Source organism: Fukomys damarensis, unplaced genomic scaffold, assembly GCF_012274545.1.
Source record: "Fukomys damarensis isolate Sample0158 unplaced genomic scaffold, DMR_v1.0_HiC HiC_scaffold_17, whole genome shotgun sequence".
In the NCBI taxonomy this organism is placed as follows: Eukaryota; Metazoa; Chordata; class Mammalia; order Rodentia; family Bathyergidae; genus Fukomys; species Fukomys damarensis.
Window position 1 is genome coordinate 3,384,460 of NW_022900929.1, and position 14,973 is coordinate 3,399,432.

The 14,973-nt window shown below is 45.0% G+C and overlaps 1 protein-coding gene across 1 annotated transcript in view; it reads right to left on the reverse strand.

Annotated features, from left to right (window-relative positions):
• The window catches only part of Card11 (caspase recruitment domain family member 11), a 103,187-nt gene that overhangs the window by 62,439 nt on the left and 25,775 nt on the right, over window positions 1–14,973 (reverse strand). The window contains exon 2 of the mRNA XM_010642813.3: window positions 4,380–4,461. The gene's annotated coding sequence lies outside the window, so the exon portion shown is untranslated. The remainder of the gene's footprint in view (window positions 1–4,379; window positions 4,462–14,973) is intronic.

Genomic DNA, 14,973 nt, shown 5'->3' on the forward strand with positions numbered 1-14,973 from the left:
AAAAAAAAAAAAAAAAAAAAAAATCCAAAAAAATCTATAAAAATCCTACCAGAATTAGTAACTAATAATAGTTATGAGTAACTGTTTTCTAAATGAAAGGTCACAGGAGATAAGATCAATATATAAAAATAAAATAATCTAAAACCCAGAACCATAGGATTGTTAGGATTTAAATATAAAGAAAGATATGCGAAATATCAACACTTTAAAGAATGGCTAAGAAAAATTAAAGAAGCATTAAGTTAACAGCTGGCAGATTCTTCAGTATCAAGACACTGTATTGTCAGGTTCAAAATGATCTACATTTTCTATAAATTCCAATCAAATCCCAGCAAGCTTTGTGAAAGATTATTAACAAAGAAATCCTAAAATTCATACAGAAAAGCAAAGGCCTCTGAATAGTCAGAACAATTTTGCAAAAAGGAAAAGGAATACAATTTAAAGACATATACAGCCTGATTTCAAGGGTTTCTGTGAATCACAGCAATCAAGATCATGTGGGTTTTGGGTAAACAGCAAGTCAGTGAAACAGATGAGGGAGAACAAAAAACAGGCCTACAGTTAAAGGTTCAGTTTTTGACAAAGGCACTAAAATAATTTGGCTGTGGAAGAAAAGTCTTTTCAACAACTGGTATGAGAATAACTGCACAGCCACACAGGACAATATGAACCCCCAGTCCATTGCTGTGCTGGATACACACATTATGTGAGGTCATGGGCTCCCAATATTTAGAAGCATGAGGTTGGCAAAGGTTACCTGGGTAAGATCTGGAAAGCACTTCATCATAAAATTGAAAGAGAGAAAAACTGTATTTCATCAAAATTTAAAATTGCACATTAAAAAACACTAATAATAAAATGAACACTCAAGATGCAGACTTGGAGAGAATATTTAGAGGGTATATATCTGATAAAAGAATCCTCCAGTAGGAACTATGAAGATGAATCAGGCATGGTGGTGCACACCCGTAATCCAAACCCTCTGGGAGGCTGAGGCAGGAGAATCCCAAGTGGAGCCCTGGACAATTTAGAGACTTTGTCTCAAACTGAAAGTTTAAAATAAAAGGATGGTGATGTAGCTCAGTGCAAAGACCCCAGGTTTAATCCCCAGTATAAAAAAATTACAAGGATTAATAAACCAATAAAAAGTGGGCAAAGACTTGAATGGGTATCTCAGAAGGGAAGAAATGTATGTGGGTAATAAGTAGATGAAAAAGTGCCCAACACCATTAGTCATCATGATGTAGCCAATTAAAACCACAAGGAGGTATCAGCTCCCATCCAGCAGAACAGCTAAAATTTAAAAACCTAGTGTGGTGTGGATGCAGAGCAGACAAAACTTTTGACCTCGTGGGTGAGGGTGTAAAACAATACAACTGCTTTGCAAACTGGTTTGGCAAATTCAACCTACTGGTACCCATGACTCAGCAGATACCTAGGGTTTTGTGACCCAGAACCATACAGATTTACTCAAGATAAATGAAAATATGCCCATGCAGAGATGTGTGCAGGGATGTTTATAACAATTTTATTCATAATATCCACCTGTAGGAGGAATCATAAACAGATTGTAGTAATAAAAAGAAATGCACAGGAAAGAACCACTGATAGACCCAGCACCATCAGAAACATGCTGGCCACAGGAATCTAGACACAAAAAGGGTCCCTACTGCATGGCTCCAGGTATGTGAATCAGGTGTGTCAAAACGGCCTGCCTGTCCGTGGGCGTCCTGGGTGGGAAAGATGGACCAGACTGGGATGGGTTGGATGAACCTTCCTAGGGCACTGAAAAGGTTCAGTATCTTGATGGGCTCTGGGTTACATTTGTTGGCTGTACACTGACAATCTGTGCCTTTCATCACATGCAAATCACATCTCAATTTAGAAGAGACATTAGGACGGGTTTGGGTTGATTCCTCTAACATAACACTGTTCTCACACACTTGAAAGCAGAATAATTTCTCAGTGGGCTTGGGGGAGGGGGTAGAACTACAGCTGATGCTCTGGGGATGAACTCACGCCCCCCTACTCTTGGTATTGCTTACATCTGTGAATCCCATCCACCATCTCCATCACCACCACCACCACTATCAATAACAACAAAAAAACACTAAGTGCTGCTAAATTACACAACATCTGTGTTCATCTCTTAGAACTGCCAGTAATAAATTAGCACAAACTGGGGGCTTAAAACTAATAGAGTTTGTTCTCTAATAGTTCAGGAGACCAGAAGTCCAAAGGGAAGGCACCATCTAGCTTCTAGAGGTTTCTGGAAATCCTTAGTGTTCCTTGGAGTATTAGTCACATTTGTGCTACTATAATGAAATTCCTGAAGCAGTTTTCCTTATAAAGAAAAAAGTTTTCTTTAGTTCCCGGTTTTGGAGGCCAAAAGTCTGAGACTGGGTAGCCTCATCCATCTGGCTTTTGGTGAAGGCCTCATGGTGGAGTGGAATGCAAGAGTATGGGACCACATACAGGTGCCAGAGAGTGATGAAGGGGTCAGAGTGGCTCTTAACACAACTTATCCTCTCCAGTCAGTGCTCAGGGGATGCATGAGAGTCCTTCAGTCCCTTGTGAGGGCACTGACCTCATGACCAAAGGTCCACATGCTAGGTCCCTTCTCTTCAAGGTTCCACACCGTCTCCCAGTGTCACCACCTTGGAGACCAAGCTTCCAACATGTGAACCCCTGGGACATACACTGCATCCAAACCATGGGCCTTACAGACATGTCTTCGGGATGTGCCTACATTGTTACACGGCCTTCTTCACTGTGTTCTCTGTACATCCTTCCTTTTCTTTTTATAAAGAGACCAGTCATGGAATTAGCCCTGCCCTTATCCAGTATGACTCGACTTTGACTTAACTAATTACAACTGTAAAGATCATTTTTCCAAATAAGGTCACATTCTGAGGTTCCAGTAGACACAACATATGGGTGGTACTATCTAACCTACTAGTGTACTCTCTCCCATTCCAGTGGGGATGAAAATAGGAAGAACATCTCCAGGAGTAGCCTAGTGTCTCTAGGGGCACTCTGAACAACCTGTGGGTGGGTTTGGGACATGCAGGCCCAGGCAGAGGAAGTGCAGTGAAGGAAAATCCCGAACAGCAAAGGCCACATCTGTGGGCTATGCCCCCACGGGACACAGGGTCACAGGAGAGGTTGCTGGAGGTCCTGGGGGTGCTGCCATCCCCAGCCAGCATCTAATCACCCAGAAGTATCACTACAACATGAAGGCCCAAGCCCTGTCTTAGTCACTTCTCTCCTCGTGGGACAAAATACATGACTCCCACAACTTAAGGGACAAAGGTTTATTTTGGCTCACAGTTGGAAGAGGTTTCAGTTCATAGTGGATGGGCAGCAAGGCAGGGCAGCATGGCAGAGGGGCACAGGGGAGGAAAAGCTGCTCACCTCATGGCAGCCAGGAAGCAGAGAGAGTGAAGGGAGGAGCCAGGAAGGGAGATGTAACCATCTGGGTCACACCCACAGCGGCCCACTTTGTCTAGCCAGGCCCCACCTCCTAACAGCAATTAGCTATAAACCCTTGTAATCTGAGCATTTACTTCCAAAGGTCCTGCCGACGATCACATGAGGCTTTAGGGGATCATCTAGGTATAAACTGTAACAAGTTCCTGGGAAAGAAGATGGGGATATGCTGGGGACATGCTGGGGACGAGCTCATTTCCATGGAAGAAGCAAAAGGTCGCACCATTGCTCTGGCTCAGAGTTGCTTTTAATTTACCTTTACCATTTTTCCAGAAAGGAGTTCTGGCCATTTCCCTTTCTCCAGAGGAGTTAACCTTTAGTGGGATGAGCAATCAATTCTCAGCCTGCAGACCTCCTGCTGGTTTAGAGGAGGAGCTGGCTTTTTGTAAATGCACCCCACCTAGCTCCCTCCTGTCTCGAGGCACCCCCAATTGACCCCACTGAATACTCAGAGCCTTTACATCTTTTCAGTTCTGCCCCCTTAAGGCCTGCTCCAGGAAAGGCACACAGAGCCAGGTGCAGAGGGGCCAGCTGCGCTTCCTGTCAAAACATTCCCACCCATGGGATGCGGGTCTTCCTGGTCACAGGGGGGCTCAGAGTCCCAAGGTTACTGCAGGGACACTGAGCGCCAGTCTCATGCAAGCATGTCTGCCTCCCGGAAGGCTGGCAGCCTAGCCATGCTTAATGTGTTCCTTGTCCTCTGAGCACCTGTTTGGAACAGTGGGAACAAGGAAAGCAGGCATCACAGGAGACCAAAAATAGCACTGTCAGGCTGGGGTGAAGCTCAGGGGCAGGGCACTTGCTTAGCACTGCATCTCCAGCACCACGAAAAGAGAAAATCAGAAACAAAACAACAGTGAGAAGCAGGAAAAAAAACCAACATTACTTACAGAGGAGGGATGGTCCGTCTGGGGGGCCGAGCTGGCTTGGCAGTATCTACATCTCAGACCTTGTCAGATTGATGCTCAAGGCCTGCAAAAATGGTTCAAGATGCCCTGTTAAAGATGCTCAGTTATCTTTCAGTGTCCTTACCAGCCTGCTCGGGCTGTTGTCATGGGTCTCAGAGTGGGCAGCTCACACAAGAGGAACTCCTGGTCTCACAGCGTTGCAGACCGAGGTCCAGGGTCAAGGCACCACGGCTTGTTTCCCTGTGGGGCCTGCCCACCTGCTTGAGGATGATCACCTCCCACTTGTGCTTTTAGGTGGCCCCTCAAAGCCACATGCCCCCAGAGGAGGGCTTGCAGAAAGTACATGGATTACAGGGGTGCTACAACTGATTTGCTGGTGGGAAGGTCTGGTTGGAGCGGAGTCACTGGGGGTGACCTGCAAGGTCTCCCTCCCCTGCTCTTCCCCCCACCTCTGTTTCCTGGCTGTCATGATGGGAGAAGCTTTCCTCTACTTTGACTCTCTGCTGGTCCATTTTCTGACTTGGAGCCAGCCAGTTGTGGACTGAAAACATGAGACAAACAGAACCTTTCCTCCTTTAAATTATGGGTGTCAGGTGTTGTGTCTTAGGTAGGGGAAGGTGACTAAGACACAGCTCTGTCCTCAGGTGAACTTTCTGTGTGTATATGAACTCTGGTGTCTCTTCTTTTTATAAAGACACAAGTCACTGAGACTTGTGGGGCAGAACCTGTAATCCCAGCACTCTGGGAGGCTGAGGCCCTGGGATCTCAAGTTTGAACCCAGTCTGGGCAACTCGGCAAAAGCTTACTTTTAAAAAAAATTTTTAAATGGGCTGGGGATATAGTTCAGTGCAAAGGCTATGGGTTCAATCCCCTGTACTAAAAAAGAAATATTAGTCTTGTGGATTCTACCTTTATGACCTTATTTAATTGTCTTCTTAAAGGCCCTATCTCCAAATATGATTGCAGTGGAAGTTGGGGCTCCAACATATGTATTTGGGACCACAATTCAGTCCATAAGAGGAATTCGGCACCCCCCCCTCCCAAGATGGGATGCAGGGATCCACACTGGCTCTTTAAAAAGTAGATTACACCTGACAGAACCTAAAGAGCATATGCCCCTCGGGCAGTCTTTCCAGCAATTCTGTGATTGTCCCAGGTTTTATGGAGCTTCCTGTATGCACTACTAGTCCCAAAACTTGAAAGACAATTGCAGAGGGTGGGGCGGGGCAATGGTCACTGTGAGAGGGGCCACACCTATAGTAAAGTAGTACAGTATAGTAGCCAGGAGAACTGACTTTACATTTCCCACCCCTCTGTGTGCTGACCATGCTATTCCTCTTCCAACACGCCCTTCCCCATGGGGGCCACTTGGTAGTTGCCAACAAATCCCCAGGGTGCCACGCCACAGCCACCCACACCCCCAGAAGCTCTGTGATTCCTTTGTCCATGTGTCTTCACTTAGCAATTTGCCTTTGAGAGCAGGAGCTTTGTCACATCTGGGCACCAGCAGAACTGAGATCCGGGTCATAGGTCACTGCAAGTGCTTGGACGTGTCAAATCTCTCTAAGAGACTTCTAGTTAGTACCCTGACCCATCCAAACCCAGACTTGCCCTAGCCTGGCTCTGTGCAAAGGTGGCAGGGCTAAGGCCATCAGACCTTGTGCCAATGTTCTCCCTGGTGCTGAAGCCCTTCCTCCAGAACTCAGTGGGGTCACAAGTCTGGAAGTGCCAGGGCCTCCATTAGCACTGCATGGAGCTGGTGAGGAATCCCAGATCCCCACTCTTAGGTGGAGAATTTCTGGGGTGCATGTTTTGCTCACTTTTCCATGGGGTGGGGCATCTATTACCCATACTCCATAGGCTCAGTGCCTTTCCCTCCTTGGTCTGACCTCCCTGCCATACCATTCTTGTCCCCAGCCACTCCCCAATGAACGACTTGTATTCAAATCCTTGCTTTGTGGACGTTTTTTTGTTTTTTTGTTTTTTTTTGGAGGGGTGAGGGCTAAGCTAAGATGCACCCTGGAATAGAGTTTGGATTAGGGTGCTGAATTTGAATCCCCGCTCTGGTAGGGTTGAGCAGAGCACTGAGCTGTTCCCAGCTGAGGACTTCTGTGCACCAGGGACCCGGCATATGTGCATAAGTGGGGAAAGGAAACAGAGCACCCCACTAGCAAAGGAGCCTGACCCCAATCTCATGCCAGAGGCTCAGGGAGATAGACATGTGCCATTTCTCAGGAGGACGAAGGTCAGGGCCCACCCATGGAAGAGGAGGGACAAGGACCTGGATGGTGCAGGAGCCGACTCTGAGCAGCCCTGAGGTGCTCAGGTCTGTGCAGAGATGGCAGTGATGTCTCAGCCCATGGTATGAAAACCAAGTCTCTCAGTGTTGAGATAGCCCGCCCACACAGCTCCTGGGGCTCCAGGAATAGTACAGGCTGGCCCTGGGCTCTCAGTTTGAGCTGTAAAAAGTTCAGAGTACAAAGAACAGTTCTTCGTTTCACAAGGAACAATCAAGAGGGAAAGCCAAGCTTGGAATGGCAGGCAGGGCTTGTCCTGGAGAATCTTAGCTGAAATCACAGTTCTCTCTGCAAGGCTACCTGTGGAAATTTTAAAGCAGACCCTCACACCGTCTGCCACTCTTCCTCCCTTGCTCTGAGCCTGGCTCTGTGATGCTCAACTTACAGAACAAGATTTGGTGCTCATGTCAGCCCCAGGCCTGTTTCTCGGGATGCTCACTTCACTCTTCAACCCAAATGCTATGCTGGGAGGAAGATGCAGCAGCCCAGAGAGGCTCACATGGGAAGAACGAAGGTCCCCAGCCCCAGACCTGGCTGAGCACCCAGTAGCTGGCAGCAACCTGCCAGTTGTGTGTGCACCATCTTGGAAGGGGTCCCTCAGCCTTCAGCCGAGCCACTGCTGATGCCACATGGAACAGATAGCTCTCCTGCCAGGCATGGCCCATGCTCAGATCCATTCGCTGAGTGAGTGCCTTGGTGGTTTGAAGCTACCAAGGACTGGGCGCTTTTTATTCAACAAGACACAACTATAATTCCACCGCTATGCCTTGGACAACTGCTTGCACTGTTTGGGCCTCCAGTTCCTCACCTGGAGGATTCTGAGAAGGATTCTGAGGCTTCAGAGCACATCTCAGTTCACATAGGAATGAATCCCTGCAACATGCATGATCTTTACTGGTTTTATCATTAACGCATAATACCCTTTCTTCAATTCACTAAAAATCCCTCAAAAGTACATGGACACTTTATAGCAGTGCTTATTAAAAGAAGGGGAGGCCTCTGAGCCCTGATCCCTTGGGCAGATCTCATGGAATGCAGAGTCCAGCACAGGACGGCAGAATCAGACTGGGAATCTGCACTGTTAATGTGATCCCAGAGCACTGACGCCTCTCTGTGTGTCATGGACATCTGCCACTGCCCACAGGACTAAACATGAAGGCCATGTCTTATTTTGTCTTTATGATAGCTCTCTGGGGAATGTCCTGGAATCGTTTTCACTTTACAGATTGTAGATGCAACACCTGGATAGGTCAGGTGACTTGTCCCCAGTCACCTGAGTGGCTGAGTGGCTGGGATTTGCATGGAAGCCAGTTCATAGATATTCCCTTTCCTGCTGCCTCTTTTAAGCAACAGGTAATGTGAGATTAACAATTTTTTTTTTTTTAATCTCACCATTTTGTGCCTGTAGCCAGGCAGCTGGGGATGAAAATCTATCATAGGAGAACCGAAGTGGGGACTCAGTAGCACACCAGGAATAGCAAAGCAGAGTCAACAAAGACAGAGGTGACTTTTTCAGGCTTCCTATCACCAGCCGTGATTAATTTACAGCTTTTTGCATGCTAATGTCTGCCTGCCTTCTGCCAGTAATAAATAACCAATAAGCTCTAATACCTAGTTATTATTCATCCCTTTCAGATATTTGGATTTTGATACTTCACTGCAGTTCAATCACATTGAATTTCTTTAACCAGGACAGCTCCATTAAGAGTACCCTGCAAGGACATCCTGCCAGGACAGTGACAGTAATGGATCACGGGTGACAAGAGAGAGTGGGGAGTTGAGACACGAAATATTGGCAGCCACGGGGAAAAAGGAGAAGCTGTAATAAAAAGCACCACCAAACTCCACTTAAGTAACGTCAGGGTTGTGACACAGACCAATAAAACCAAAGAACTCACAGTGGAGGCCGACATGCCGTCCTTAACATGCCCGTCTCTGCAGCGGAGACCAGGGTCTCTTTAATCACCGCCGGGCACTGAGAGCGCCCTAAGTCCACTGCAGCAAATTAGAATAGCTTGCAAGCCCCTAGCTGTGTATTTCAGAAAGTTACTTGGACCTTTCTCCATTTTAATTTCTGCAGAGTGTTTTCCAGGCCAAGAAGGCTAATCCCACAGGCAAAGCTGGTCCGTAGAATGGTTTACATCTGGAGTTTACCTTCCTATCCATCTTTCCCCATTTACACATGGCCACACTCCTGCGGCCTCTGTGAGGCCACCTCCCTCAGTCCCCTCTCTGCCTTGTGGGCCTGGCTGCTTCTCCCAGGATGCTTCCAATATAAGAGTCCCCTTCCCAGAAAGCAGCAATTTTTGAATGTAGTTACCATCTGCGATGCTTCCAGAACAATGTTTTTAAATGCATAACATCACAGGCAGAGGATTACAAAAGAAAACCATTATCCTGAAATATAATTATTATATATTTAAAAATTACAATATTCTAATATACAGGGCTCTTTATTAATGCTTCAAGTAATACCTGGCCTCAGGGTCTGGTAACTACTTTACCTTTGAAATAGAGATCTATAAATGTCTTGAGGTATCTGCTAAAATCACTGTGTTGTTACCATGTTCATAATTGAAGGAAATGTTAAAATTTCAGTTAGTCTTAGCAAAAGAAAAAAAGATGTCATTCATTCCATTCAAGTTCATGGGCTTCCTGGATTTTATCCACAGGTTCTTTGGGTGGACACAGGGATCCAGGCGAGGAGCTGTGTCCACGGTGGCCTATCCCCACAAGCACTCGTAGATACCTGTCTTCCCTGCTGGATCTCAGGGGATGGATCCCTTTCTTTTTTTGTATTAATAAAATACCTGACATACACAACTTCAAGGCGGAAAGATTTATTTTGGGTCCTGGTTTTGGAGGGTTCAGTCCTTGGCCTTCAGGTCCAAAACAGGAATATCACTGTGGAATGGTGTGGTAGAGGAAAACTGCTCACTTCATCGTAACCAGGAAGCAGAGAGAGCAAGAGGACAAGAGGGAGGATGGGATAAGAATACATCTTTCTAGGTCACACTCCTAGTGATCACTTCCTCCAATCAGCCCCCACCTTCCAACAGCCCATTCCATTCAGCTATGAACCTACCAGTAGATTCACCCATTGATGAGGTCAGTGACCCATGATCCATCTACCTTCCTGAAGCCCCACCTCTGAACTCATAAGCCTTTGAGGGGACATTTTTGATCCAGATCATAAAAGTCTTGTCTACTGTTGCAGCTCCAAGCCCAGCATATCTGCAGGTGCATGAGAAGTTTTGATGAGGGAATAGCTGGGCAGTGTGAATTCACTCTGCCTGAGGCACTTATAGAAGGTTCTTTAAGAAATCGGCTGACTCTAGGTTTCACATCTGCCTCTATGGTCCTTTATGCAATTAACACAGTGTCTATATGCTTGTTTTCTTTTTCTTTCTTTCTTTCTGGTACTGGGGATCAAACTCGGGTCTTATGCTTGTGAAGCAGGGGGTGGGACCACTGAGCTAAATCCCCAGCCCTATGTGCTTGTTTTAATTGAGATATAATTCACCTAGTGTACACATTAGTGGTCTATAGCATACATGATTGTGCAACCATCACCAATATCTAATTCTAGGACATTTCTGTTACCCAAAGAGAGGCCCTGTGTTCATCATTAGTCACTGCCCTGTGCCCTCCGCTGCCCCAGAAACCATGATTCTACTTCCTGTCTATGGATTTCCCTAAATGAACACTGCATAGAAGTAGAATCACACAGTATATGGCCATTGGGGTCTGGCTTCTTTTACCTATCACAAAGTTTTCAAAGTGTGTCCCTATGGTAGCACACATCAATACTTCACCACATTTTTTTTTTTGGTACCGGGGATTGAACTCGGGTCCTTGCACTTGCAAGGCAGTCCACCCAACCACTGAGCTAAATCCCCGGCCCTATTACTTCACCACTTTTTATAGCTGAATGTTATGTCATGGGTGGGCATGTCACATTTTTGTTTATCTGCTCATCAGCTAATGGATATTTGCATGTTCATAAATATTTAGCTGGCACCAATAGGTGCCGAATGGGAACACAAGGCAAGCAGGGTCTGTGCCCTCATGGAGCTTATCTAGGGGTCTGAACAGTGGCTCTGAGGCCTCCTTCTGGATTGGGAAACCCTCAGTTTTTGATCTGTGAAATGAAATGTCCACCTCTTCAGGATATGGTGGGGCTACAAAAACTTAGGTCAAGTTCAGTACTCTTAGAGGTTGAGGCAGGAGGACTGTAAATTCAAGCCTACCCTGGGCAACTTAGTGACTTGGTGAAAGCCTGTCTCAACAAAAAAAGTGCTCAGGATGTAGCTCAGTGCTAAGTCCCTGAATTCAAACTTAGTATTGGAAAAAAAAAAAAAAAGTATGAACAGGGCTCCAAACTTGGTAAGAGCAGTTGGAAAAGAGTCAACAAGTAAATCACCTGACACAATGGGACTGATGCTAGGAAAGAAGCCAACAGTGCAAGAGGCCCTGCATGGAGAACAAGCCTTGGGGAAAGGCAATCGGAGGCTCCACTTAGCCTTCGTCAAGGTGCAAATAACAGGAAGGAGTCAGAGGTGTTAGGGTCCAGGAATCCTGCAGAGGCAGATGCAAACACAGATAGGAGGGGGCTGCAGGGGAGGGTACAGAGGAAGGCAAGGAGTTGGGTCTTCCAGACAACAATTTCCTGTAGGCATGTTTTGACAGCCTCAGAGGAGATCTGGAAATTTTTTGGTGGCCACACGAAAGAAACTCAAAAAGAAATGGGTTAATGTTACTTATATGTTGTATTTCACCTCATAGACCTGAAATATGATCACTTTGATATTTGATAAATATGAAAATTGTTCATGGGGTGTGCTTGCTTCTTCTTTTTCTCCTCCATCCTAAGAGATTGAAATCTGGAGTGTATTTTACATGTATCTGATTTTAGCTTCTGGTCCATTTTCTATGATATTTGAGAATAAGGCCACAGCATCTGGAAGGACTGGCTTTTTAAACAGGGCAACTCATGGGTTATTGAACAGTGTACTGGTAAACTGGGGTGGAGGCACACACCTGTAACCCAGCACTCTGGAGGGCAGAGGCAGGAGGATCAAAAGTTCAAGTCCCAGCCTGGGTAACTTAGCAACTTAGTGAGATCCTATCTTAAAATTTAAAAAACAAAAATTTTTTTAAAGGCGGAAGGGGCTGGGAATGTAGCTCAGTGCAAAGGCCCTGGATTCAATCCCTAGTAACCCCCTTGTCCCATGCACAAGAAGTACTGGTAATAGCACTATCTTTATGTGTACTGAGTAAATTTTAAAACCGTGGAGGTCTCAAATGCTCGGACTGAAGAACTCATTTCTGGGCTCTGTTTTGTTCAACACTTTTGGCCAGTATGTCAGCGAAGGCTCAGAGGAGAATATCATCAGATCTGCAGGTCACATGAAGTCAGAGAAGATAGTTAATATGATAAATGGATTCATCAATATGCAAAAAGACTTGACAGGAGGAGCATGGGGCCCAGACCACAAGAGGGAATTCAGCAGAAATAAATGCAAAGTGCTGGAATTTGCCTTAGAAATGAGCACAAGGATGGGATGAGGGGCGTTGGTACAGCAGAGGCTTCCACTCACTTGAAAGTTCAATGTGAGCTGATAATGTAAGATAGGTATCTAAACAATAAAATGAACAAATGCTTCTCACTTTCTTTCCACTCCCAGCCCAAGGGCGCAAGACATCTCTGGACAGCTGGCAGTGAACCTGACAGACCAAGCCCAAGTCCAAGTAGTTGCAGACAAGCTCACATCCAAGACTGGAGTGGCCCTGGGGTGAGGAGCCGGATCTGAGGAGAGACAACAGCCACGGCACATGGGTGCTATGCCAAGGACAGTGCCCCAGTCCGCAGATCGAGTCACCAGAGAATGTCCGGCAACATCCTCAGAGAGGCCTGCGACAGACTGGCTAAACTAATGGCAGTGTACGGTGTCATCACTGCAACAAACAGAAATAGCCTGTGGATGGGACCTGAGGAGCAAATGCAGCCCATGCCTGAATCACCCAGCTGGAAGACTGAGCTCAGGAATTCTCCCAGAATCCAGAAAGAAAGTGGAGGAGTGAGGAACGGATTTGGACACAATTTAAGGAAAACGAAGAGAATAGAAACTGGATCTGCAGGTGCCAACATTTGCCTTAGAGATGATACCCGGAGAGAGAAAATTAAAAGAAGATCAGAAAACAGGCTCAGATTCTGGGGGAAAATTTCCCAGAACTGGAAAAAAAAGAAAGATATGACTTGTGTGTTTGAAAAGACACACAATGTGCCAGGAGGAAAGGACATATCCTGTTTGTGATGAAGTCTTAGGGTACCAGACTCACATGGAAAGTCCCCAAAGCTCGCAGATATATAGTACCTAACCCCAAAGAAACAGAATCAGATCCATGCTCTGGCTACACTCGGTGCAAGAAGACAATAGGGCCGTTTCTTTAAAGTTCTAAGGACAAATACTTTTGAAATGAGAATTCTGTATTAAGCTAAACAATGTCTCACACATTTAAGAAAAAAAAGGGAAAGAAACACTTTTCAAGAAGCCAACTATGCAAAAATGTTCCCATCTACAGACCTTCAAGGAAAATTCACCCAAAGATGTCTACCAGCAAGGAGAAGAGAGGAGACTCAAAGGGGAAGATACCGGTTGTGAACACCAATGGAGCTGCCTTATGGGCTGAAACCTGTCCATCAAGTTTGTGTGCTAAAGTTCTCCCAAGACCTCCGAGTGTCACTATATCTGGAGACAGGGTAACTAAAGAAATCATTATTTGAAAATAATGTTAGGTGGGGGTCTGAATCCAGTAGGATGGCTGCCCTTATATGAGAAAATAGAATTTAAGGGAAACAGCATTCAAAGGGAAAAGAAGGTTTTTATGCTGTTAAGAAGAAGAACCATGAATGTTCATGGGTTTTGTAACATGGCTTTCAAGCACATTTATGTTTTAGCAACACTGAGATAGAAAAAGAAATTGGTGAAGACACTGTCACAATGAGCAACCCCAGGAAGCCACTGAGAAGAGGACCACAAAGTTGTTATAGATGATTAAAGAGAATTGATATGTTTGCTCTAGTAAAGCCACAGAACTCTGCAGCCAACAAAGGAGCAATTCAGATTTGTTCCTAATGTCATCATGGCTTAGCCACAAAGGAAATTTCAAGCAATAATGAAAAGCAGAAATAACATATAGTATCTTTGCTGGCAAAAATATAATAAAAATTTTAAAAATGCAAAAGGTATCTCCTTTAATATATACAGCAGAAAATGTAAAAGCACAAATTAAAAATTATTTCCACATGAACAGCAGTGAGAGTATAAAATACTAGAACTTATTCTAAAGTTCAAGGGAGGTGGCAAAGTACCAGAATAGCTTATGTCTCTCAAGATATTAAAACATATTGTACAACAATAGGCCACATTGGTCAGAGAGAGAGAGAGAAAGAGAGAGAATTAGATCAAACAACAAAAGTCTAGTAAACAGCCCACATATGGGTAAAAATTTAGCATATAATTAGGGGACTGTTTCAAACCAATGTAGATAATTAGAGTATTCAACAACTAGTGGGTTATTTGCTCACATAATTAGAAACAATTACACCCCTACCTGTCCCTTTGCCAAAATGATTTGCAGAGAGATGAATGACTTTGAAATTAAATAATAAATCCCAAAAGTCTTAGAAGAAAAAAAAATTAAATATGTTATAACCTTGGGATAGGAAAGGCCTTCTTAAACAAGGCATAATATGCAAATGTCATTGAGGAGAGATTGATGCCACTGAGTCCCTCATAATTTAAAACTCCTGCATGGTGAAAAATAGCATAACAAAGTTAAAATGTAAGTTATGGTCCAGGGAAACATCTGTAATGTATGAAATAGAGATGAATGTGCAGACCATCCAAAAGAAAAAGACAAGGCACGTGGTAAAAACGGAAAGAGGGGGAGCAAGGTGCCAAAGTCAGGAAAGTCCTTGGGACCACTAAATGCCATGTGGTAATTAGGCTCAAAGGTATCCCAGGAGATGAACAGGAAGAACAAGTGGATTCCATTGTGCACTTGAGTTTCTATATCTGTAAGACAGGGACAATAAAAGAGCCCAGCTTAGGGCCAGAGATTTAGCTCAGTGGTTCCACTGCCTACCTTGCAAGCACAAGGTCCTGAGTTCAATCACCGGTACTGCAAAAAAGAAAAGAAAAGAAAAAAAAAAAAAAGAACCCAGTTTATGAGGTTGTTGTGGAATTCAATGAACCAGTATAAGGAAGGCTCCT